Source organism: Lissotriton vulgaris, chromosome 5, assembly GCF_964263255.1.
Source record: "Lissotriton vulgaris chromosome 5, aLisVul1.2, whole genome shotgun sequence".
NCBI classification, from domain to species: domain Eukaryota; kingdom Metazoa; phylum Chordata; class Amphibia; order Caudata; family Salamandridae; genus Lissotriton; species Lissotriton vulgaris.
In genome coordinates this window covers 1,162,827,733-1,162,851,597 of record NC_141693.1, presented here as the reverse complement: position 1 = coordinate 1,162,851,597, position 23,865 = coordinate 1,162,827,733, and positions in this window count along the sequence as shown.

Sequence of the window (23,865 nt, the reverse complement as noted above, 5' to 3'; positions counted from 1 at the left end):
ACGTCATCACACGGGCGTCGCGCGCGCAGTACCTGGAAACATGGGAAATGTAGTTTTTGAGATTAGATCGCGTCTCAAGGCAGGGTTCGCGCCTAGCCTCCGCCGTGAGATCTAACAGTGTCCATGAACTGTTGAATCTCCTTGACCTTATCCTGGGCCGTCATGCCATCAATTTTTGTGTACCCAACTCAATGCCCACAGAAGTCAAAATTGTACTTGACCCCTCAGTCTTTTCTGCTGCTAAATTGACACCGACTTCCTCAGTCAACTCCTCAAAATCTTGCAAACCCCTCAAACACTCTCCTGAATTCTTCCTTCCAACAAACAAAAAATCATCCAAATAATGGGACACCTCCTTCTGACCACTCCTCCTGGAAAAAAACCCTACAAGAACATTCTAAATGCTTTGAACAGTGCACAGGAAATCATGCAGCTCATGGACAAATCCATATCTACATAGATGGTACCTTCAAATAGTATTCCCAGCAGGAAAAAGTCAGACGGGTAAATGGTTAGGAGTCAGAAAGCCACATTGATGTCACACTTGGCCAATTCTCCCCTTTCCCACACTGGCGGACTAAACACACTGATTCATCCAGCAATGCGTTCACTGACCACCCCCCTGATGGCCAAGATAAGTGATGTATCATCCTGAACTCCCCCTCCGCCTTCTTTGGCACCACCCCCAGTGGGGATACAATCAGATCCAGCATAGGCCAATCATAGAAGGGACCCATTTTTCTGCCTGTAAATTCTATTTCCATCTTTGCAGACAACACCTGCAGCAACGCTTTTGCCAGTCATAAGGTATCTGCCCACCTATGTACTAATAGTGGGCGGTAAACTCCGCTCCGCCTGTGGAGTTTGCAGAGTTTTGGCACTCCGCTCCCTGAGTTCAGCAAAAAACTCAGTTACCATCACATGGCAGAGTTTACCGCCCACCATTTATTTTATTACAGCACACCAATGGGTTTACTACACCCAATATGGCTCCCGTTGAGTTACGGTCTATTCTTCATAGCTGCCTATGGTAGACTAGCTAGGAATGACAGCATGAATTGGCACCAGTCCCCGATAGGCTTATTAAATGGTGCATCACTGCCTACTCAAGCGTCATGCCAGGCAGAAGCATGGGGAAGATTGTCAGCTGCTGCACCTGAAGTGAGGGGCTCGGCATGGACCAGGGGATGACTAAGAGCCCGTTTAGAGGTGAGGCAGAGAGCAATTGCGGCTGTTTTTAGTGGCGACCCACAACCGCCACGTCACGATGTCATCAACAGACCTCTGCAGTTTTTAAAAGGGAGAACGTTTGCAGGGCACAAAACCCACAGCACCCTCAAACACTGCTGTTGATTGTCAGCGACTGCTTATTCACAAGCCAAAGCTTGCTTATATTGCAGCTAACTTTTATACTGATGGGCACTCTCCTGGATGTGACGCGCCTGGTATCAGTCAGCTCAGCTATCCCGAGAACGTAGAAGCCAACTATATGTCCCAGCCCTCTGATTTTAGGGCTTGGGAAAGATTTCCTAGAAGGCCCATGAAAGCCCACCTGGTTGGCTATTGCAGGGTCCCAGAGTCACTGCCTTCAGTGGACTGCATTCGTGGTGCTCCATTCTGTGGCCTCATGGGGGAGAATGGTGGTGGGACATCCATGGCTCTAATGGCAAGTGCTACCTGGAGACACTTTGAAGACAAGGTAACGTGCTACAGGACACTTCAGCAGTGACTCCAATGAACATTCTGGTAGGATATCATTTTAATTTATTTTGTGGTAATTTTAAGGTGCATTCAGCCAACTGTGGGGGCTTTTTTAGTGAAGTTCTAGGAACAAAGCATCAATGAGCACTAGATGATGGACTGTGTGACTGCTTTTAATGCCACAGGGTGTGACCAAGTCAATCCCAATCCACGCTGTATGTGAAGCAGTCTGGGGCCACATTTTACAAGCTGTGATTTGTTGTTTCCTGCAGCTGAACAGAGTGCAGGCCTGGCATTTACTGCAGCCTCAAGTGAAAACGACAAAGGGACTAGCATGCACACTCCTAGGAGCAGTCAGAGTTAGTGGTGGGTGGAACTCCATGGAATCTCACTGAGTTCTTATACAACACCGTGGAATTCCGCCGAGTAAAACTTTGCGAGTTCTGCCCAACCCTACTATGTAACCATGGTCCCTGGTATCCCAAGCTAAAATGCTCTGTGAAACCCCATTCCAAACATAAAGCTTTCTCCCTGTCCAAGTAGACCTGGAACCAAGGGGCCAATTTCTCTAGTTTAACTGGCGCAGGAGCCTTCGTGGCCAGCAGGGGCCTGATGTTCCCTCCCGCATGGCAGCTGCCACTGCTCTGCAGTGGTTGCCAATGGGAAATGTTGCACGATGGGGTGTCTCCCCCCACACTTGCATCATTCATGTTTGAATTTACACCGCTGTTTTGAGCAGAAACCTTTATTAAAGTTCCAGCACAACCCCACATTGATTCCTGTACTTTTTGGACCATAACCAGACCCCATTCTGAGCAGGAAGCTGCTGAAAAGACTGATGTGTGACCGGCAGGCCGCTCGTTGTGTGCGTTGTTGCTGGCTGTTGAGTGGAAGACATCAACTGTAACCACAATTCCACAAGGTTTGTCTGGATTCATTCTTACTCAGACCCTAAACTCTTCATCATAGCTCAACCATGCATTCCCCCAAAATGCTTCTGCACCTTCCTTATAATATCCATGTATATGAATAGGGCTTTCGCCCTGTCCAAATGCTTATCACAGTATATACTGTTGTATGTTAGGAAGGCGGATGTCCAATTCTTCATGTTAAAGGGCACCCTCTGCAATCGCGTCAATTCCCATTCTTCCTCCTTATAGCCCTCCTTAGTGTGGATGTCCCTATGTAACAACTTGAATACATCAATGTATTTGTTTTTCCATATCCTATTTTTTGTCTTGTTGGACATGTGGGAGCCCAAAGGCATCACTAACCCATGTAAGGGCGTTTCTTCCTGTGTTGCTCCCCTTCCTTACTGTTTTCCCCATTCTGCTCATGGATTTTTACCTTCAAATTCAAACAAGCCCATTGTGATGGCTGACCCTGTCCCATCCCTGCCGGCCTGTGTGTGTCCCCAGCCACTGACACCCCAGCGACTACAAGTCCCACAATGCTACTCTCCTCCCTCCCTATGGAGTCCCCTCATTTCTGCTTTTTATTTCCCTGCATCCTACCTAAGCCAGGCTGTTCAACCTCTCCATCTTGAGGTCTGTAAATCTTCTCTGACAGCCTCGCTTTGCTGCGCCCCCCGCCCCCCACGTGCTACACGAGGTCCCATCTTGCCTAAGAAGAGCTGGCTGTCTCAACCGCTTGTTATAGAGGATCCCGCCCCTCCTACTCTCGCACGACCTCACCACGCTCTCCCTGCATGCTGCATCGCATGTGCCTGCAGCCGCTGGTAATTGCAGCTTCCTGCTAGCTGTTTGCACTTTTTGCCACAAGCGGCATTCGCACTTGCGCCATGCCTCCACTGCTCATTGTGCACTTCCGCAGTCTCCCCGATGGCAGCGAGCTTGTCAACTACGCTGCTGCCACTCGCAGAATGCAGTGCACGTAAGGGCAAACCATTCATTCCCAGGCCTGGTCAAGAAAACCAGGTCTGATTTGGTCATCTCTCCCCATCACGCATAGCGAGCAGAAGACGTCCTGTAGTACCTCACTTTCGTGCATGCCAGCCATGGCCCGCACTCCACCAATGCTGCGCCCCCTTAAAAAATGCAGATCTCAGGCCCAAACTATGACCCTACCTACAATATGGAAATGTGGTCCCACACTGCATACCCTGTGGCTGGGTCAACACAATGGTAATTCGCCTGCAAATTATAACAATAGTAATCTGTTATATGGAATCCATCTTTTTCGTATTCCTCGTTGCACTCAACGGGGCATATTACCAAGGGCCTTATCGCCGCCTTAGCAGGAAATTTTTCCTGCTAAAGCGGCGATAATTTTATCGCCCTATTACCTAGCTGTCGCTAACACCAGTTAGCGACAGTTAGTAGGAGATAGCGATCATCCTGGGGCCCACTTTGCATGTCAGCGATATTTATCGCTAATGACATGCAAAGTGGGCGTGCAAACAGTTGCTAACATCGCTATCTCCTATTACCTACTTTTGGAAATATTCGCGCTAAGCGCGACTATCTCCAACAGCTAACGCCTGCCCAGAGCAGTTCTTAGCCATGTTATCCATTGGTAGGTGGATAACATGGCTAAGAGCATTAGCTCGGTAATGCATGAATATCGCTGACTTTTCAGTGATATTCATGCATTTCGGCCGATTTTTATCGCTTTTGAGATAAACCTTGATAATAGCAAGGTTTATCTGCGATAAAAATCGTCGGAGCTCGGCGATAATAATATTGCCGCTAAGCCAACATAGCGATAATTATCGCCAGTTGTTGGTAATATGCCCCAACATCTATAATATTCCACATATTCCCTTGGTGCGCCCTTCAACAGCCTTCCTACATATGTGATTTCTGCTAACGAACAGCACAGCCGTGCCATAATGCATTTTCCTGTTTTACAGGGCTACACAACAAGGAATTCATAGTTTACCCGCTGCAAATGCAAAATAAATCACCTGCATTGCCCAATTCAGTATAACAAGGCACAGAGTAGTGCTACATGGTTGTCTGCTTTCTGTCCAGACCCTCCAAAGCACACGTCATGATGCTGAAAACACTGTTTACTTCATCCATTTCAGCTCCTCTGTGAAAGCCAGCCTATTTCAGCTATTGAGATTTACAGTCACTCTTTGGGATTATATGAGTGTTTTTCCATGTTTACACACAAGACACAAGGATAATATGCCATGCAGATCGTGCATTCAAGTTTGGAATGGCAGCCCCCATTGTAACTGGCCTCTGCAATTTAACATGAGGGAAAACTGGCTCAGTGTTCAGCAGTTAGAAAAAAACACTTTAAAGGCATTTTTTTATGAACACTTCGGCGCCCTGCTACATTGTTGCTTGCCCCCTCTCATCCACAAAAAAACACTGACAAAATGGCAGGGTAAAATGGCTGAAGGTATAGAAAATAAAAGTGCTATGACACAGCTGTCATATCGCTTTTTTCTTTGTTTACTTTCATCGATGTTGCGTGGCGGCCACGCTGCTGTGCAACATGGCTAATAAATATTGACAAGGATATCATATAGGCGATACCTATTGGCTTTGCCAGTGCTTGTTTTCCTAGCCATTTTTTTAATCAGTAAAAGCCTGGCAAAATATATCTGGTTAACAATGTCTGTATTGAGATTAAAATATGTGCAAATTGTTGCGAAACACTAATTTCTGTGGTAATTCTTCCTTCCAGTTGTGAAAACTAGGGTGACCAACCGTCCTTACATTTCACGGACCGTCCGTCATTTTGGAGTCATGTCCGTTGTCCGTCATCCTTTTACGGACGCTTTTTGTCCGAATTTCTGGGAATTTCAGTAAGCTGGGCTGTTCCCCTTCTAGAAGCCCCAGGAGTTAAAGCCTCTCACAATCAGGGCCAGCTCGTAATTCTCTTTTGAACTCCACAGGATGCAGCAGCCTCTCCCCGAGATCACAGAGACTGTGGACAGGCCCATTGTCATTCAGACTGAAGCTGATTATCACATTTAGAATGACAATGGCCTGTCTGCCTTTAACATAGAGTCCTCAAAGCTTTATTTCGATATAAAAATATCTTAAAAAGCACAAATCAGTTAAAATACAGTACATGTTTTTTAAGAACACTTAATAAATAATTTAAAAAAAGGACAGAAATAAAACAATCATTAAACTATTTTACAGCTTTGATCGTGATTTAAAAAGACAATAGACTTATAAAATTTTACCTTAGGACTTTGAGTCGGATCACCCATGCCCAACGTAAAAATTTAGCGACCCCGCAAACCAGTGTAGTGCTAGGATCTGTTTGAAGGATTCTTAGGGCAGAGACATGGCTCCTAGTCTCGAGCTGCCGACAGACAGGTTTTAGCCATTTTGATCTCGGTTTATTGTAGGCGCTGCACACAAAAAAGAGGTGTGGTATGGTTTCAAGTGTATCATTACAAGACGGGCAGGTGGCAGGTGTTTGATTGGCGGGTTTCCACTTGGAAGTACGTTGCCGTACCGGTAAGGTTCCCAATCCAAACTGGATGTATAGAGCCCTGTCTTTGGGTTTTCCAATGAAATCCATATACGGTTCAAGAGAGTGTACTGTCTTGTGCAGACGAAACTCGTCTGTGAGTCTACCCAAGTTAGCAGCTCTGGATTCTTGGGCGTCAACCCATGACCAATAGGCTCGCTTTACCTCCAGTTTAGAAACCGATACACCAGTCTCCCACGCAACATTAAGACCAATAGCCATTAACAACTTCTTAACCTTTGTTAGCCATACAATTTTAGGCGACCCCTGCATATTCATGACTTCTCTAAGGCCGTCTGCGTAGCTAGCTAGCTCAGGTGTACGTCACAGGCGAGCCCAATAGAGAAGTGGTCGCAAGATGACAAGATCTTTGAAAGATCTGCGGCCAAGGTCATATTGAAGGGGTTTGTTCGGGGTGCCCCTGGGTAGAGACAGAAGCTCCCTAAAGAACTTATTTTTGGCCATAGGTAGGGAATCAACATTATTGAAGCCCCAAAGCTCAGCTCCATAGAGAGCACTGTTTATAGCTTTTGCGGAATATATCTCCAATGCGGGGGCTATAGGTCTGGATGATGAGGCTCTGTGCTCCCCACCAATGACACCAAGACACGTTTATGATTTAGGGCCATTTTCTCAATGTGTGAATTCCAATTCAGTTGGTCGGATATCCTAATCCCTAGATAGTCAAACATTTTGACACGCTCTAGTGACTCCTCATTAAGTATGAGCGTGCGGTTGGCTTTCCTACTAGGGTTAAAATAAAGGAGCTTGGTTTTGGAGGTATTAATGACCAAGCCCCTAGAATTACAGAAGGCACAGAAGCGATCCAAAAGCTTTTGGAGCCCCATAGGCGTTTTAGACACCAGTAACGTATCGTCCGCAAAGAGCAGAGCAGGCACTTTAACACCGGCCAAACTAGGGGCATCAGCATCGATGTTCAATAGGAAGGAGACAACCCCGTTTACTAACAAAGAGAAGAGGGTTGGTGCCAGGATGCATCCTTGTCGAACACCTCTGTTTACCGGGATTTTAGCAGTTTTCTGCTCCTGCGTGCCCCACCGAATGCATGCATACGTTCCGTCGTGCATGCGGGCCAACAAGTTCAGGGTGGGCAAGGGGAACCCCATCTCCTGCAAAACCACCCACAATCTCTCTCGGGGGACCAGGTCAAATGCGGTTTTCAGGTCAATAAAAGCCAAATACAAACCACCCTTTCCAATGGATGCTGTCTTTCAGTGGAGTAGTATCAGCCTGAATGCCTGGTCAACGGTGCTTATGCATGCCCTAAAACCTGCCTGGAATTGGGAGATGATGTTATTCTCCTCCGCCCAGGAGAGGATCCTTTCCAAGAGGACCCTGCCAACTACCTTCTGTCCAGCATCAATGAGGCTGATTGGACGATAGTTGGCGGGGTCACCCCTTTGTCCCTTCTTATAAATTGGAATCACCTCGGCCCCTTTCCATGAGCTCGGGAATGGGGACCCATGGAGAAGGGTGTTAATCAAGAGGGAGAAGAACTTGGCCCACTGCTTGGTGCTCGCATGGAACAAGTCGCCAGGGATGCCATCCTGGCCTGGTGCCCTCCCTTGTACTATTTTATTAATGGCTAACTCAACCTCTCTTTGCCCTACTGGGTCAATAGGGGTCACAGTGGCAGTCAGGGGTGGAATACAATATACAGACGGCTCACTGATATCTGGTGCCCCAAACCCTTCATAGAGCCTCCTAAAGTGTTCAAACCATTCCCCGTCTGTAATGTGATTGGATATTGGTTCAGTGTCCCCACCATTTGCTCTTCTTACTAAGGCCCAGAATTGTTGGCCATTTTTGGACTGGCTAGCCAGCTTCAGCTCCTCCTAGTGGGAGTCAACCCAAGCCCTCTTAGCCACCAATAGTGCTCGCCTGTACTCGGTTTGTGCTAAGCGAACCTCGGCTGTATCTCGGTTTTGGATGGCACGTAACAAGTTGGATTTAGCCCCCCTACAATCTTGGTTGTACCACTTGGCTGTGGGTTTCCTGCTCTTTGATTGGCTTGTCCCGCGAGGATCAAGAAAGAGAGTGGCCATCCTGTCAATTGTTTCCACATAAACCACTTCAGCCTGGGCAGAGCCTAAATCGTTAGTACAGATTGTAGAGAGCTCCTCCGTCTGTGCTCTTACAATCTCCCCCAAGGTACTAATCTTTTGCTCATTAGTGACAAAATGTTGCCATTTAATGAATCTTTTGCAGTTTGAGGGTACAATTTCTCTGGTCGCCAACCTCAGTCTGTTACTGGACAAGGGCTTCCCCGCACTTATGAAGTTCCATAGACTAAGAGATAGGGGGTTGTAGTCGCTATGGATAGTTGAGGTGACAATCATGTCGCCCACATTTCTCCACAGTCTCCTGTCCACCGAGATGTAGTCTATTCTGCTGGGGCAGGTGATCCTATTATAGGTACAAGCACCCGCAAAATCTGAGGGCGTGCGCCCGTTCACAGCTACCAGGGCATGCTCCATCACCAGGGCATTCATTTGAATGACGACCGGTGTCCATTTTTTAATTGGCATAATTGTCAATTGCGGAATTCCCCATCTGGCGTCCTCGTCAGTTAAGCCTCCGACAACATCCACCGCCAGCGGTTCAAAAGTACAATTAAAATCGCCGGCAATTATGGGCAGAGAACCTGGGGGGCAGGTCAGTAGTGAATCGGCAAGCAAGGAGATGGTCGGAGATTTGGCCCCCCCTTGCAAACCTCTGGCATAAATGTTATAGAGCTCCAGAATCGCTGTGGCCTGGGGAACCCGAATCGTTAACCTCATCATATCTGATGAGGCACAGTGATGGTGGGTAATTTTGCAATTTAGAGAGATTTTGACCCATATTAACAGGTCGCCAGATGGGCGACCCCGTCCAGAGGAAATGGCTGGGACATGGAAAGAGGAATAACCAGACTTATACATTGGCTCAAGGCACTAAGTTTCTTGAAAAATGCACAGGTCATATTTTTCAATTAAGTTATTCCAATTGGGAAGTGATATTTTTTTCCCCAGGCCCGCTATGTTCCATGAGATGATATTCAGGAAACTATTTTGGCCGTCATAGTGTATTGAGGCAGTGTCTTTGTCACTACCATCGGTTGAAGACGGATAGCAAGGTTTTTCAGGTACTATGGGCTTCTTATGTCCATATTTTTCATTTCCTATCGGGCAGAGTGTTCCTCAGCGGTCATCAAGCACATGGAGTTGTTTGAGCCATGAGCGTTAAAGTTATTATCCCCATATGCTGAAGAAGGCAAAATTAGAAGTGGACTATCACAACATTCTGGTGGCCTAGATCGGCTTCTGTCGATAATATCAAATACAACGGGTGGGACAGGGGGAGCCTGAGAGACCTCTACCTCTGCCGGGAGTCAGTCAACATCTTCCAGTTCGCTATACCAGTTATGGCAGGGGATAAAGGGAGGGATAAGCTGTGGGCCTAACCGTTCTCCACTGCGCTGGATACCACCTTGATTAGACCTCCCACCTCTTTGTTGTATTAGGTTCCAGCCATCATCACCCCCCCTCCCCAACTATAGAGGTTCAAGTCCCTGTGCACCTCGCGCCTCCTCCCTCCCCTGGCATAGTTGAAATCCCTAGTCCAACTTCATCCATTGTCTGATTGCTCTAAAGGCATATAAAAATAGGATAGAGGTCTAGCCATAATCGTAGTTCCATTATTTGGAGGGACCCCCAGGCAAATATGCTCCACCGTTCGGGGGTCTTCAAATGTTACAACTACACAATCCCCCTGTGATCTTTTCCTACTGTATCCCACCCAAGGGACTCTCTCGACCATCAAGATGTTGCTGAATATATTTGGTGGTAGAGGGTGATTGTTGTTTAGCCAGTGGGATACCTTATTTTTAAGTGCCCAAAAGGATTCTGTAGTTGAGAGGGCTAATTCCGGGACCCCTGTCAAGAAGATCACAAAGGGGCAGGCGTCTGGCAGAAGATTGATATTTCGACGCTTCTCGGTCTTTTCTTGTTGGGCTATATCAGGGTTTGGGGCGGGGGTATTGGGGCCAACTGATTTTTTTTTATTGGTGGGCTCGTTTGCTACAGGGAGTTTTGCACGTGCATTGTTGCCTTCCAAGTTAGGGGGATTCAGCAGGGGGGTCTTAGATAATGTATTATTTACCACCGCTGGGCATTTATTCGATGACTGTGGTTTGATAACTGGTACAGTTACGTGATTTGCTCTCTTAACATGATTAATATTCTGGGATCTAATGTCCTTCTGCAAATCATGGAGCTGTTTTTCTATACCATGAAGCCTTACTTCTAAAGGAGTGAGTAGGGTTTTAATAAGTTTCGTCAAGGTGCATAATAGGGGATCTTCCCTTTCTTCTTTTCTTCCTGTGCTATCAGCTATACTATCAACTGAGATACAGTCAGCAAAGATGTCAGCTAAGGTATTATCTAGAATAGTATCATCTATGATGCTCTGGTGTAGCGATGGGGTTTCAGGTCTGGCCTCATCTGGCCCTGTCTTTTGCCCATCAAATTCCCTCATCACCCCTGTGCTACCCTTGACACTGAGGCTCCCTGCTTTAGCTAAATTTGCTTTCCTAACTCCAGAGGTATTATTCTTGGTGCGCTTACGTTTGGGTATTGCACCCTCCCGTTTCCCCCTCGATTGACTATTGCTGTCCTCAACTTGGGTATCAACTAATGTAACTAGCGGGATAGTTTACGACGGGACTGGAGTCTGGGGATCAAGGGAGGACAGGTCATGATGCACTGGTTGAGCACTAGGGATATTATGGACTTCAGCATGGGTCTGTAAAGGATTGGTTAATATTTTGGAGTTGTCGGGGGTGCGTGCAGAGGCAATATGGCCCAGGGATGATCTTTTGGCTAATACAAGGTCTTGAGAGACCCTTCTTTCCATAAGTACAATTCCCTGATCAATTAAAGAATTAGTACGTATGATAAAGTCATCCAGCGTGCCCGTCAACTTTGTACCACCCGCCGCAGCCTTGCTTCTAGTTTCACGAGCTGACATTTCTCTTTACTAAAGTTTAAAAGGGAAACAACAGGATCGTCAGACAAAGTTCCCGAACTGGTTCTACTGTAGAGTAATGGCTGATCAGTAGGGAAAGTCCCAAAAATGGTTTACAGATAGTTCAATGAAAGCATAAGTGTGCTTACAGTTCTGGTGTCCGTGGTAGATGTAAAGATCAGGGTCCCTGGCCCTGTCCAGTCTCCTCAGGCCTCTGAGGGGCCACAGAGAGCCCGCCCTTTACCCGGGCTTAGCCCGGCGCGCCCCACACGCTCCTGCGACGCGGGAGGTGACGCTTGTATTTATGCACCTCCTGGCGCAATATCCCCCATGCGCAGCTTCCGGCGCAGTGGCTGCTGGGGATTGTGGTCCCCCCCGACCCGCTGTCCACTCGGCGGCCGCGGCTGACAGAGGTACGGTTGCGGCAGCGTGAGGCGGGCCAGAGGACAGGAGGGTGAGGTGAAATGTCCGCTGAAGTTCACCAGGTCAAGAAAAGATGCAGAGACAAAGGTACGCAGGCTAGCTGGAGCTCCCCGCTCCACCGAAGGTGACGCTTGTATTTATGCGCCTCCTGGCGCAATATCCCCCATGTGCGGCTTCCGGCGCAGTGGCTGCTGGGGATTGTGGTCCCCCCCGACCCGCTCTCCACTCGGCGGCCGCGGCTGACAGAGGTACGGTTGCGGCAGCGGGAGGCGGGCCAGATGACAGAAGGGTGAGGTGAAATGTTTGCTGAAGTTCACCAGGGCCAAAAAAGATGCAGAGACAAAGGTACACAGGCTAGCTGGAGCTCCCCCTTTAACATAACATGTGCAGGCAAGTGAGTAGAGTGGAGGCGAGTGGCTCACTTGGAGCCAGTAGATTGTAGAAGAGGAGCTTTCCCCAATCAGAGTACTGTGGGGAACTTGAGGCCTTGTGTAATGTGCCAATGTTGTTCACTGAGAGCCCAACATAAATCAAGTACATTAATACCCAGGGGTGTGGCACCTTCCCTGCTGCCAGTGCCAAGGGCTGTTTTTTTGGCATGCATCTCCCCATTTCCTTACTACTTTGGAGACACAGAAAGGCCCGTCTTCTTAAGAGATGGATACAGTCCAGCAATTAACAAGCATTGAAAATGCAATAGGTCTAGCCTTTTATTAAGTTAAAGCCATTTGCTTTGCTACTGGATTTTTATAGTATTGTATCGTATAGTATATTTGTAAATATATATATGCATTGATAAAGGTGTATACAGCCGTATATGTATCTGTATGCATTATATATATATATATATATATATATATAAATATGCATATATATTTTATATATGTATATATATATATACACATATATATGCATATATATGTGTGTGTGTGTGTGTGTGTGTATATATATATATATTGCCACGCTTACTTATAACAGGCAGTAACCATTTTGGAGAATTGTATTTTGCTAACAATTTATTATACAGATAGCAATCAACAGTGGCTGTTCCGGCTGTAAAGAAATAATGAACTACCCCACAAAAAAGTCCTCCACACAAATGTAATTACATGATATTTAACATCTGTCTTATGATTTTAAACTCACTGGTAGCACTTTATATTTATTGTATAATGGAGTCAGGTTTGCAACTTTGCACAGTGAAAAAAACGTACTTTGCACAGTGGTTTTGCCCACTATGGCAGTACTCTACCTGTTGACAATTCAACTTTGCACACGGACTTAGCTCATTTTTTGCGCCTTGTTTGCCCACTAGGGCTGAATGTTTGCCAGGTTTAAAAACCCAGTATAAAGTTTACATGCGTTCTGGCATTAATGTGTTTATTTTCTCTGTTGCTTAAATGCAAGCATACGGTAGAATTGTATATACATTTTAGCAGTTGGGGCAATGATTGAGAATATTTATTGTTTTAAAACAGTTTATTTATTTAAGTGTTTTAACATTATTCGTAATTGCCTCATCCGCTTTCTCCATTTTTACAATTTTGTGCAACATTTTGGGAGAACTACCATGAACTGAATATCTGTGTATAATCATTTTATGCTGATGTAAGGTTTAGGTTCCTAGGATTGGGTTAAGTCCTTCCATGTGCATTAGGCGATTGAGAATGTGTCAGTAACTCTTCTGTATCTATTATGCAAATTAACATTATGCACTTTAAAACGGGTGGTCAGTCTCCATGTCAGCGTCATGTGATCAAGGCTTGGTGAAGCCAAAACGCGTCATGGCGGACTGGTGCTGGGTCTTTGAATAAAGAAATTCTGCACTATCTATGGGTCTTGCTTCGTCTATCTTCCTAGTTGCTGGCTATTTGGACGTCTACATACCGAATATATATATATATATATATATATATATATATATATATATATATATATATATATATATATATATATATATATATATATATATATATATATACATATACATATATATATATACATATACATATATATATATATATATATATATGCATATATATATATATATATGCATATACATATGCATATATATGTGTGTGTGTGTGTGTATATATATATATATATATATATATATATATATATATATATATATATATATATATATATATATATATATATATATATATATTTATATATATATATATATATCCAAACAAACCAGGTAGCCCAAGTAGAGAAACCGCAGACAGGTTAAAGATGAATTCACTTGGTTTATTCAGCAACTTGCAAACAGGCTCAGGAGCGAGCTGGAAAACAGCAGTTCAAACACAATCGCCAGACGCGTTTCAGGACACGACATCCTTTCCTCAGTGGCTGTGCTGCAATGGTTCACAAGGCGGTGGTTTCTTGGTTGTTTTATTTTCAAATAGTACCTGCCCCAGTGGGCGTGGCCACAAACATGGCCTTCTGGTACACGTAGTTCAGCATATTACCCCAGTGGGTTCGCTTAGTGAAGTCATTAGTCATGCAAAAAATGAAAACCCCAGTGGGTCGTTTCCACAGTTCTGTGCTGAGGTCTGACCCGCTTTCTAGCTGCCGAATCGGAAATTATGACGGCTTTCCACCTATGTTGGCGCTGTCATCCTGTCTCCTGTGTGTATATATATATATATGCATATACATGTGTCTTGGTAGATATGTATGTTAATAAGCATGTAAATATATATCTATATCTATATCTATATCTATATATATATATATATATATATATATATATATATATATATATATATATATATATATATATTTGAAACCAATCCACACGTTCAATCAAGTGAGGCGCTGACTCCGTGAGTTGTAATCCAAACAAAATTTATTTTCTCGGTTCGCTGCTTAGACGCGTTTCGGCGGCTTGCTCCCGCCTTGTTCACTACATCTGCACAAACATTTTGTCAAGGTTTATATACACGATCACTTGGATGGTTAATTGTCTGACAGGTTTCAACTCGAACTTGGTTGCTATGGTTACATTAGTTATGACACATACTGACAGACATAGAAGAGTTCAGAGCTAGCAATTTCATTAGTCATTGCTCAGTCTTTTTAAACTTGCACGTGAACATTAATTACAGTGCTTTTTGATCCGACCACCATGCGCCTCTGTTAATATCACACAAGCGTTTCAATAAATCATAAAGTTAACAAATAATAGTGACAAAATATAAATTATAATACACATAGCTGGCATGGGATATGTCATTTGTTATGTTGATCCGCTCACTCATGTGTTTATGTCCGGGTGTGCTACAGTGAACATGCAGTAGCTAAGTGCGGGGAGACCTGCAACATGGGACTGGATACATAATTCTGTTACGCTGTGATGTACAAGCTGCAAGTGCTCAAATTAGTTAGGTGCCCTGGTGGGGCCAGTAATTCAACGTGAGCTCAGCTTGTGTTACGTGGTGTGGTTATTGATAAGTACATTTCACACATCTCGGTCAGTAATTTGCAGCTTAGGGTATACTCCTACACTCAGTGTCCATCATGTTGTCTGAATGTCCTCCCTCATACATATAAATTTGGACCAGACTCGTTGCGCGGCTCGCCTCCAAGTGGAGTTAGTGCGTGCGGTTCTGTGCATCACAGGTGTTTAATGTGCGTAAAAGAAATTTAATATAGTGGTGAATTGGTGTCTTAAAGATAGATGAAAGAAAACGTGTGGTGCTCATATATACAAGTGATTTAGTTATGTAGTTAGTAGATGAACTGCAGATGTTTAAGAATGGTACTAAGGTTACAGAATTGGCAGGCTGGGCTACAGATGCACATTTAAGGCTTCATCTGCATTCAGACCAAATGGGATCTTAGAGTTCAGGAGGATTATATACCTGGGCTCTAACTGTCGTAATGCTCCTTTACGGTTACCTCCCCTGGCGTTTTTAGGTACACTGTCGATGACATAATAGGACAGGTTTTGGGCATTTCCTGCATGTAGCTGATTGATGTGTCTCGCTACCGGGTAAGCCTGGTCGTCATTGGCTATTGCCCGCAAGTGTTGGAGAACTCTGACATGTACTGGGTGGATGGTGCTCCCCACGAACCTTTTACCGCACATGCAGACTAACACGTATACTGCATACTCTGTTTTACAAGATTATTGTGCTCTGATGTAGTAAGGTTTTTGTCTAAAGGGTATAGTGACTCTGGTCGTGTTGATCCCATGGTTACACGCCTTGCATTTACTGCATTTAATAAACCCTTTCTGGCTCTCTAACCAATTGTTAGGTTTTTCGATCACTGGGGCATTGCACACCAATTGGCTGCGCATAGATTTGGCTTTCCTGAAGGTTATCAAGGGTGTTTTCCCACATGCCTTGCCTATGGTTGGATCGTTTAGTACCAAAGGCCAGTGTCTCGTGAGTATTTTCCTGAGGTTGGTGTGATACCTATTGAACTCCGTGATCAGTATAGGTGGTTGACGCTCATTTTCCTCAGTATTTGTCACTTTCACAGGGGGAAAGAGGAGACCCCTCCTAGATTTTGTGCTACATTTCATGTTTGCATTGGTGCAAGTTCTCTCAGTGTAACCTCTTTGTTTTAGCCTAGAGAATAAATTCTCTTTAGACACTGCCAGACCTTTAGCGGTGCTACAGTTACGGGTCATCCGCAAACATTCAGCGTAGGGAATGGATTGTTTTAGGGATGTGGGGTGAAAGCTATTTGCGTGTAGTTGCTCGTTGCCCGCCGTTGGTTTGCAGTAAGTGCGTGTTTGTATTTTCATGTCTTCGACAAACAACTCTACATCTAGGAATTGTATGGCAGTGGTGCTGGTGTTGCATGTGAATTTTAAATTCAAAGCATTTTCATTTAACTCACAGGCAAATTGTTCTGCACTTTCAACACTATCTTGCCAAAGGATAAAAATGTCATCAATAAAGCGCTTATACAAAATTACATTGCTGGTCATTATTTCTGATTGTGTCACATTCAAAACTTGCTCCTCCCACCAGCCCATATGCAGATTAGCATAACTGGGGGAGAAGCAAGTTCCCATGGCTGATCCTTGCATTTGTTTATAGTGGAGCCTGTCGAAGATAAAAATGTTATTAGTCAAACACCAGTAACATGCAAGTGTGTTTATACAAGCTAATTGGTCTTTTTCCTAGGTAGTGTTTCATTGCGTGAAGGCCATCTTTGTGTCGGATACTCTTGTACAATGACTGTACATCCAATGTCATGAATACATAGTTCTCTTTCAATTCCACATAATATATTTTCCGCACAAAATCCCCAGTGTCCTTAATGTACGCAGGTAGTTCTTTTACCTCGGGCTGTAGAAAGTGGTCTACAAGCACACTCGTATTCTCAAACAAGCTTCCTATGGCCAATATTATCGGTCTACCTGGGGGTGTTTTGTCATTCTTGTGAATCTTGGGGATTAAGTATAGTTGCGGGGTAACAGGGTAATAATTTTTCAAGAACTCAAATTCTTGTTTACTCAATAAACCCATTCCTTTCCATTTGTACAGTTCATTATGGTATTTTTCTTGTATTCCTATGATGTGAGTAGGGCTAGTTCTGGTGTAGCATTCATGGTCTTGGAGCTGTGATAGTGCTTCTTGATTGTACATTTCAAGTGGCCATAGGACAATGTTGCCCCCCTTGTCAGACCATCTTACCACGATATCCGATCTTGCCTTGATTTTTCCCATTAGGTTGTTGTACTTCATCATGTGGTCACGGTTTTGTGTTATGAATTCTTTTGTACTTTTGATTGACAGTTCTTTGAGGTCTTTGATTACACACTCCGAGTAGAGGTCTAAGCTATCTTTGGGCATTACCGGCATAAAAACTGATTTCGGTCTGAATCCTGTTTTTACAGTTTGATAAATGTTTATGTTCGACTCTGCAGCACCTCCACTCGGTGTACCCGGGTTATCTGCATTCTGCTGTTCTAGGTCGAACAAATCCTGTAATACCTCCATGTTGGCAACGCTAAGCACCTGGTTTTGATTTTGTTGCGTTGTGGTTTCTAGTGCTTGGGTTCTTGAGTTAAAGAAATATTTCTGGAGTTTCAATTTTCGGACGTATTGAAATAAGTCTATGCGGGTCTGTGCGTAGTCAAAGTTCGTATTACTGCAGTATGTCAGGCCCAATGATAAAATCTCAAGTTCATGTGGGGATAGATTCATGTTAGTCAGATTAATTAATGTGTTGTCGTTTTCCATCATCGGCGTTTGTTGCGTCTGTATTGGGCTTTTGTTTGTTTTTGAACTTGTTTTCCCCCACCATCTGTCTTTTCTTTGCCTACTCTTTGTTTTTGGTTTTGGTTTTGTGAGCCCTTGCCCCATTCCTGTCTGGAGGGTATTCACGGCCGTAGCGTTCTTAGGCGTTGTAATCGTAAAAAAGCCAGTTCTTGTATTGGGGTCGGCTTAGCAAGCATCATGTATTTTACGAACAATAAGACAGTGTGAAATCACCCACAAGGGCAACAAATAAAGCGGACTTCAACTCCCAGGATGCCATTGGCCACGCCCATCGGGGCGGGAGTAAAAATATTGTATAAATGAAGACACGCTTTTCAAACGGTTTCCCCATGTCTCCGAAATGCCACTGAAGAAAGGACATTCCGTCCTGAAACGCGTCTGGTACGATGAGGAAGATGTTACTAATGCTCATATGAAAGGTCTTTTGCTGGCAAGTTGCTGTGATTAAATAAGAGAGCCGAAGTACAGCGTTCGTGTGGTTCCTACCGAAAAGTTGGATTCTGCATTCGAATATATATATATATATATTCACTGAAAAAGCCATAGGTTATAGACCATATATAGTTAGGAATTAGCATTTACAAAACCTTGAAAATTCACTGAAAAAACCATAGGTTATAGACCATATATAGTTAGGAATTCGCATTTACAAAACCTTATTTTACTCACACAAAACCATTGAAATTCCATATATAGTTAGTTGTACTAACTATATATCGCGCACCCGCAATCCACTGCTGATGATGTCACATATTACATCATTCATGACATGGTCAGTGACATCACTGATGACATCACTGATGACATCTCAAATGACATCACTGATGACATCACTGATGACAACATCCAGTGACTGTATGTTTCTGTAAAGTTAAAATATGTCTTACATATTGAAGAATGAGTGGATGTATAAGTGTCTGGATGAAGGATTTAGTAGGTGCATGACTGACTGTATGAGTGAGTGATTAAATGTGTCTCACTGAGTGCATGGGTTAGTGACTAAACTGTCTTAATTTGTGCATCATTATGTCTGTTGTTCTGTAAACTGTTGCATGTGTTGATAAGTAGCTATATGAGTAACTATATGGGTTATTGATTGGTTGCCCAAGTATTTGTATGGGAGACTGAGTGTGTGTGTGGGTGGCTGGGAGGTGTATGACTCTGTGCATAGATGTGTGAGCAGTTGATTCACTAGATGTATGGTTTCAAAAGTGCATGTGGAAACAGCTGTATGGGCGGTTGACTGTGTGCATGAGTGTATTGGTGAGTGAATGGATATCTCAGTGCTACATGTCAAAGTAAGTACATATGTAAAACACAGTACATGTGAGAGTTGACATGTATAAATAACTGTGCATAAGAGCCAGTGAATGTGTGAGTGGCTGTATGGATCATTGTGAACTTGTATCAGGGATTGTATAAGAGAGTAAATATGTGTAGTATATGTTTGAATAAGTAAAGTTTGTATAACTGTACAGTTGAGGAAATGGAGGTGTGATTGATTCTTTGCATGACTGACTAGGTGTGTGAGTAACTCCATGGATGAGTGACAGTCTGTGAGTGTCTGTTTACACTGATTGTATCTAAGGTTATATTAGAGTCTGAAGAGGTTCATCGTATTATCACATGAATGATATCATCAGTGATGTGATCAGTAATGTCAAATGAGATGTCATCAGTGATGTCATCAGTGATGTCATTTGAGATGTCATCAGTGATGTCATTTGAGATGTCATCAGTGATGTCATCAGTGATGTCACTGACCATGTCATGAATGATGTAATATGTGACATCATCAGCAGTGGATTGCGGGTGCGCGATATATAGTTAGTGCAACTAACTATATATGGAATTTCAATGGTTTTGTGTGAGTAAAATAAGGTTTTGTAAATGCGAATTCCTAACTATATATGGTCTATAACCTATGGTTTTTTCAGTGAATTTTCAAGGTTTTGTAAATGCTAATTCCTAACTATATATGGTCTATAGCCTATGGTTTTTTCAGTGAATATATATATATACATACATATATAAACATATATCATCTGTATATCTATATAAATACAAACATAAATTCATGCATACATATACTTATATGCATACAGATGCATGTTATTTACATGAAAGTTGAAAAAACACTAATAAAAGCAAAGCTAAAAAGCCACCTCATTACAAACAGAATGGCTTTAACTTAAACGAGGGCAAGATCTATTGCATTTCCAATGCTTGTTTACTTTGGTTCCATCAAGAAGGCATTCAGATGTGTCACACATTTTCCATAAATTCTGAATGTTAGCACTCTAGTTGCACATTAGATCACTGTAGTAAAGCTACTGCTCACCAGGGACGTCTGCTGCTGGTATTCAAAGTGCATGTTTCAGTCTGCATGTCAGAATTTTTTTAATGAAATAGAAGAGGATTTGAGAAGTCACTCAAAATGATCCCTAATTTTTCTTTCTGAAGCACTAATCATACTTTCTATGGCAAAATTAACCCCCTCATGTTGTTCCTTTTTAAATTGAGTGTTTTCAGACTTACCACTTCATTCCAATCAAGATGGCTTCTGGTGTGCCATACTTTTGTCATAAGTAAGACTGTTAGCGCTCTAGTTGTTCTTTAGAACACTCTGGGACATTCTGTCATTGGGCTATACTTGGGGTACATCTGGGTGATATTTGGGCTACATTTAGGCTCTTTTGTCTCTGGTGGCCATCTTGGGAGACTGTATGTCAGAATATTTTAATGAAATTGAAGAGGGTTTGAGAAGTCACTCAAAATGTGCCCTAATTTTTCTTTCTGCAGCACTAATCATAATTCATATGGCAAAATACACCCCCTCATTTTGTTCCTTTTTAAATTAAATGTTTTAAGAGTTACCACTTTATTCCAATCAAGATGGCTTCAGGTGTGCCATACCTTTGTAATAAGTAGGACTGTTAGCGCTCTAGTTGTTCTTTAGAACACTCTGGGACATTCTGTCATTGGGCTATACTTGGGCTACATCTGGGTGATATTTGGGCTACATTTGGGCTCTTTTGTCTCTGGTGGCCATTTTGGGAGACTGCATGTCAGAATTTTTTAATGAAATAGAAGAGGATTTGAAAAGTCACTCAAAATGTGCCCTAATTTTTCTTTCTGCAGCACTAATAATACCTTCTATTGCATAATATACCCCCTCATTTTGTTCCTTTTTAAATTAAATGTTTTAAGAGTTACCACTTTATTCCCATCACGATGGTTCCAGGTGTGCTATACCTTTGTAATAATTTGGACTGTTAGCGCTCTAGTTGTTCTTTAGAACACTCTGGGACATTCTGTCATTGGGCTATACTTGGGCTACATCTGGGTGATATTTGGGCTACATTTGGGCTCTTTTGTCTCTGGTGGCCATTTTGGGAGACTGTATGTCAGAATGTTTTAATGAAATAGAAAAGGATTTGAGAAGTCACTCAAAATGTGCCCTAATTTTTCATTCTGCAGCACTAATCATACTTTCTATGGCAAAATATACCCCCTCATGTTGTTTCTTTTTAAATTAAATGTTTTAAGAGTTACCACTTTATTCCAATCAAGATGGCTTCAGGTATGCCATACCTTTGTAATAAGTAGGACTGTTAGCGCTCTAGTTGTTCTTTAGAACACTCTGGGACATTCTGTCATTGGGCTATACTTGGGCTACATCTGGGTGATATGTGGGCTACATTTGGGCTCTTTTGTCTCTGGTGGCCATTTTGGGAGACTGCATGCCAGAATGTTTTAATGAAATAGAAAAGGATTTGAGAAGTCACTCAAAATGTGCCCTAATTTTTCATTCTGCAGCACTAATCATACTTTCTATGGCAAAATATACCCCCTTATCTTGTTTCTTTTTAAATTAAATGTTTTCAGAGTTACCACTTTATTCCAATCAAGATGGCTTCAGGTGTGCCATACCTTTGTAATAAGTAGGACTGTTAGCGCTCTAGTTGTTCTTTAGAACACTCTAGGAGGCTGCAGTAGAACACAAAGGAATCAACTGACAGTCTCTGTCCTTGTTGGGTGTACATGTTTTACTGAGAATGTCAGACTTCATTTTCACATGACTGAGAAAGATAATGTGAATTTACAGAAAATATGCTTTCAGTTTAGCTTATAGATCCCCTTCCAAACCACTGTGGGAAAATCATGAGATATTAGTTTTCTTTCAAACAATATTCATGATATCACAGCAGAAGGTTTTTTCACATGGTAAAATCACCTTAGAACCCACCACAATTCCTAAAACGAGAATGGTACCATCAACAAATAATTTATAATGTAACTAAAGTCCTAAAACCCTCTATTAACTACAATGCTTTTTAATGAGGTGCTATCATGTATATTGGTCCCAAGATGGCTGCCAACACTTCTTGGATGAAGTGCTGACAGCCAATCAGATCAGATGTGTGGTTAGGCTCCGCCCAGATATATATCTTTTTTTTAACCTAAATTACTCAAAATCCACTGGAGCACATATATTGAGACCTAGCAAAGGCACATCGGGCTAACAGTCCCTACAATTTTGCCAAGTTTCGTGCAAATCCATTCAGCCGTTCGAGCTAAAAGTGAGGCCAACCGCCCTATGGAAATTAACATGGGAAAAACGTGTTTTGGGACCCCCCTTTTTTCTCGGCCCCCCCTTGATGAAACCCCCCCAAATTGTCAGGTGCTGCTCAGAAACAAAATGTTCCATTTTCCTGACAATTTCAGCCAATTCCGTCCACAAACGCCAAAGTTATTAGACATAGAATTTTCAAAAATCCCATAGAGAAAAAATCCTAACTATATATACCTACTGGCGACCGCCAGTAGGTAATATATATATATATATATATATATATGTATATATATATATATATATATATATATATATATATATATATATATATATATATATATATATATATATACAGCTCTGAGGTGCTGTGCCTAAAATGGGAGAGCTGCGAGGCGCTGTACCGAGGAGGGCTCAGAGGCGCTGTGCCGAAGAGAGGAGGGCTGCAAGGGACTGTGCATGCAAGAGACGCTGCGGCTCCTGCGCTCATACATTGCTCCTTAGTGCTCGCCACAGCACAAGGCTCACAGCTGCACCCAAGGGGTGTGCACAGAAGGGCTTTGTAGTCAAGAAGAAGGGCACTCACTCTATTGTGCACAGCATTACATTGCAGTTGTTAAAAAGCTGTGCACATCTGTGTGTGTACATTGTTTTCAAGTTAAAGGGCAGGGCAGAGCAGTATTGTGAGTGTAACACAAGGCCTTTTGTGTTTGTAAGAAGCAGCACATCGTGTTTGTGCATGGGCATCAAAGCTTTTTAGGGTTAATGAGCACATACCTAGGAGACGAAAGAAACGTAGTGTCATTGCTGAGACACGAACCCTGTCCACAAGATTTAAAGTTCACCGCCCTAACCGTTTGGCTACATTCTCTTGCATATTTATCACAAGATATGGCCTAAGAGTTTTGGAAGGCAGTGTTGCGTCTTTTTTGTTCAAAGGCAATGATACACAATGCATTGGCTTTGGTTTAAAACTAGAGAAAGGAGTAAATATGATTTGTAACAGACTTACACACTTTGTGGCCAAGAGCTATAGGTGTAGGAAGAGTAGGGAGAGATGCGAGGCGCTGTGCCGGAAAGGGGAGAGCTGCAAGTTACTGTGTTAAGGGCAGCGCAGTATTTTGAGTGCAACACTAGGCCTTTTTTGTTTGTTAGAAGCAGCACGTAGTGTGTGTGCATGTGCATCTAATCTAAGCTTTTTAGGGTTAATGAGCAGCATATGTAGGAGGTGAAAAAAACATAGCGTTGTTGCCGAGACTCAAACCCGTTCCTCCAGATACAAAGTCCACCCCCTTAACCGTTAGGCTACATCCTCTTCCAGATTTATGGCAAAGGTATAGTCTCTTTCCTTTAAGGGTTTTTGAAGGCAGTGTTGTGTTTTTTTTATGTTCAAAGGCAATGATACACAATGCATTGGCTTTGGATTAAAACTAG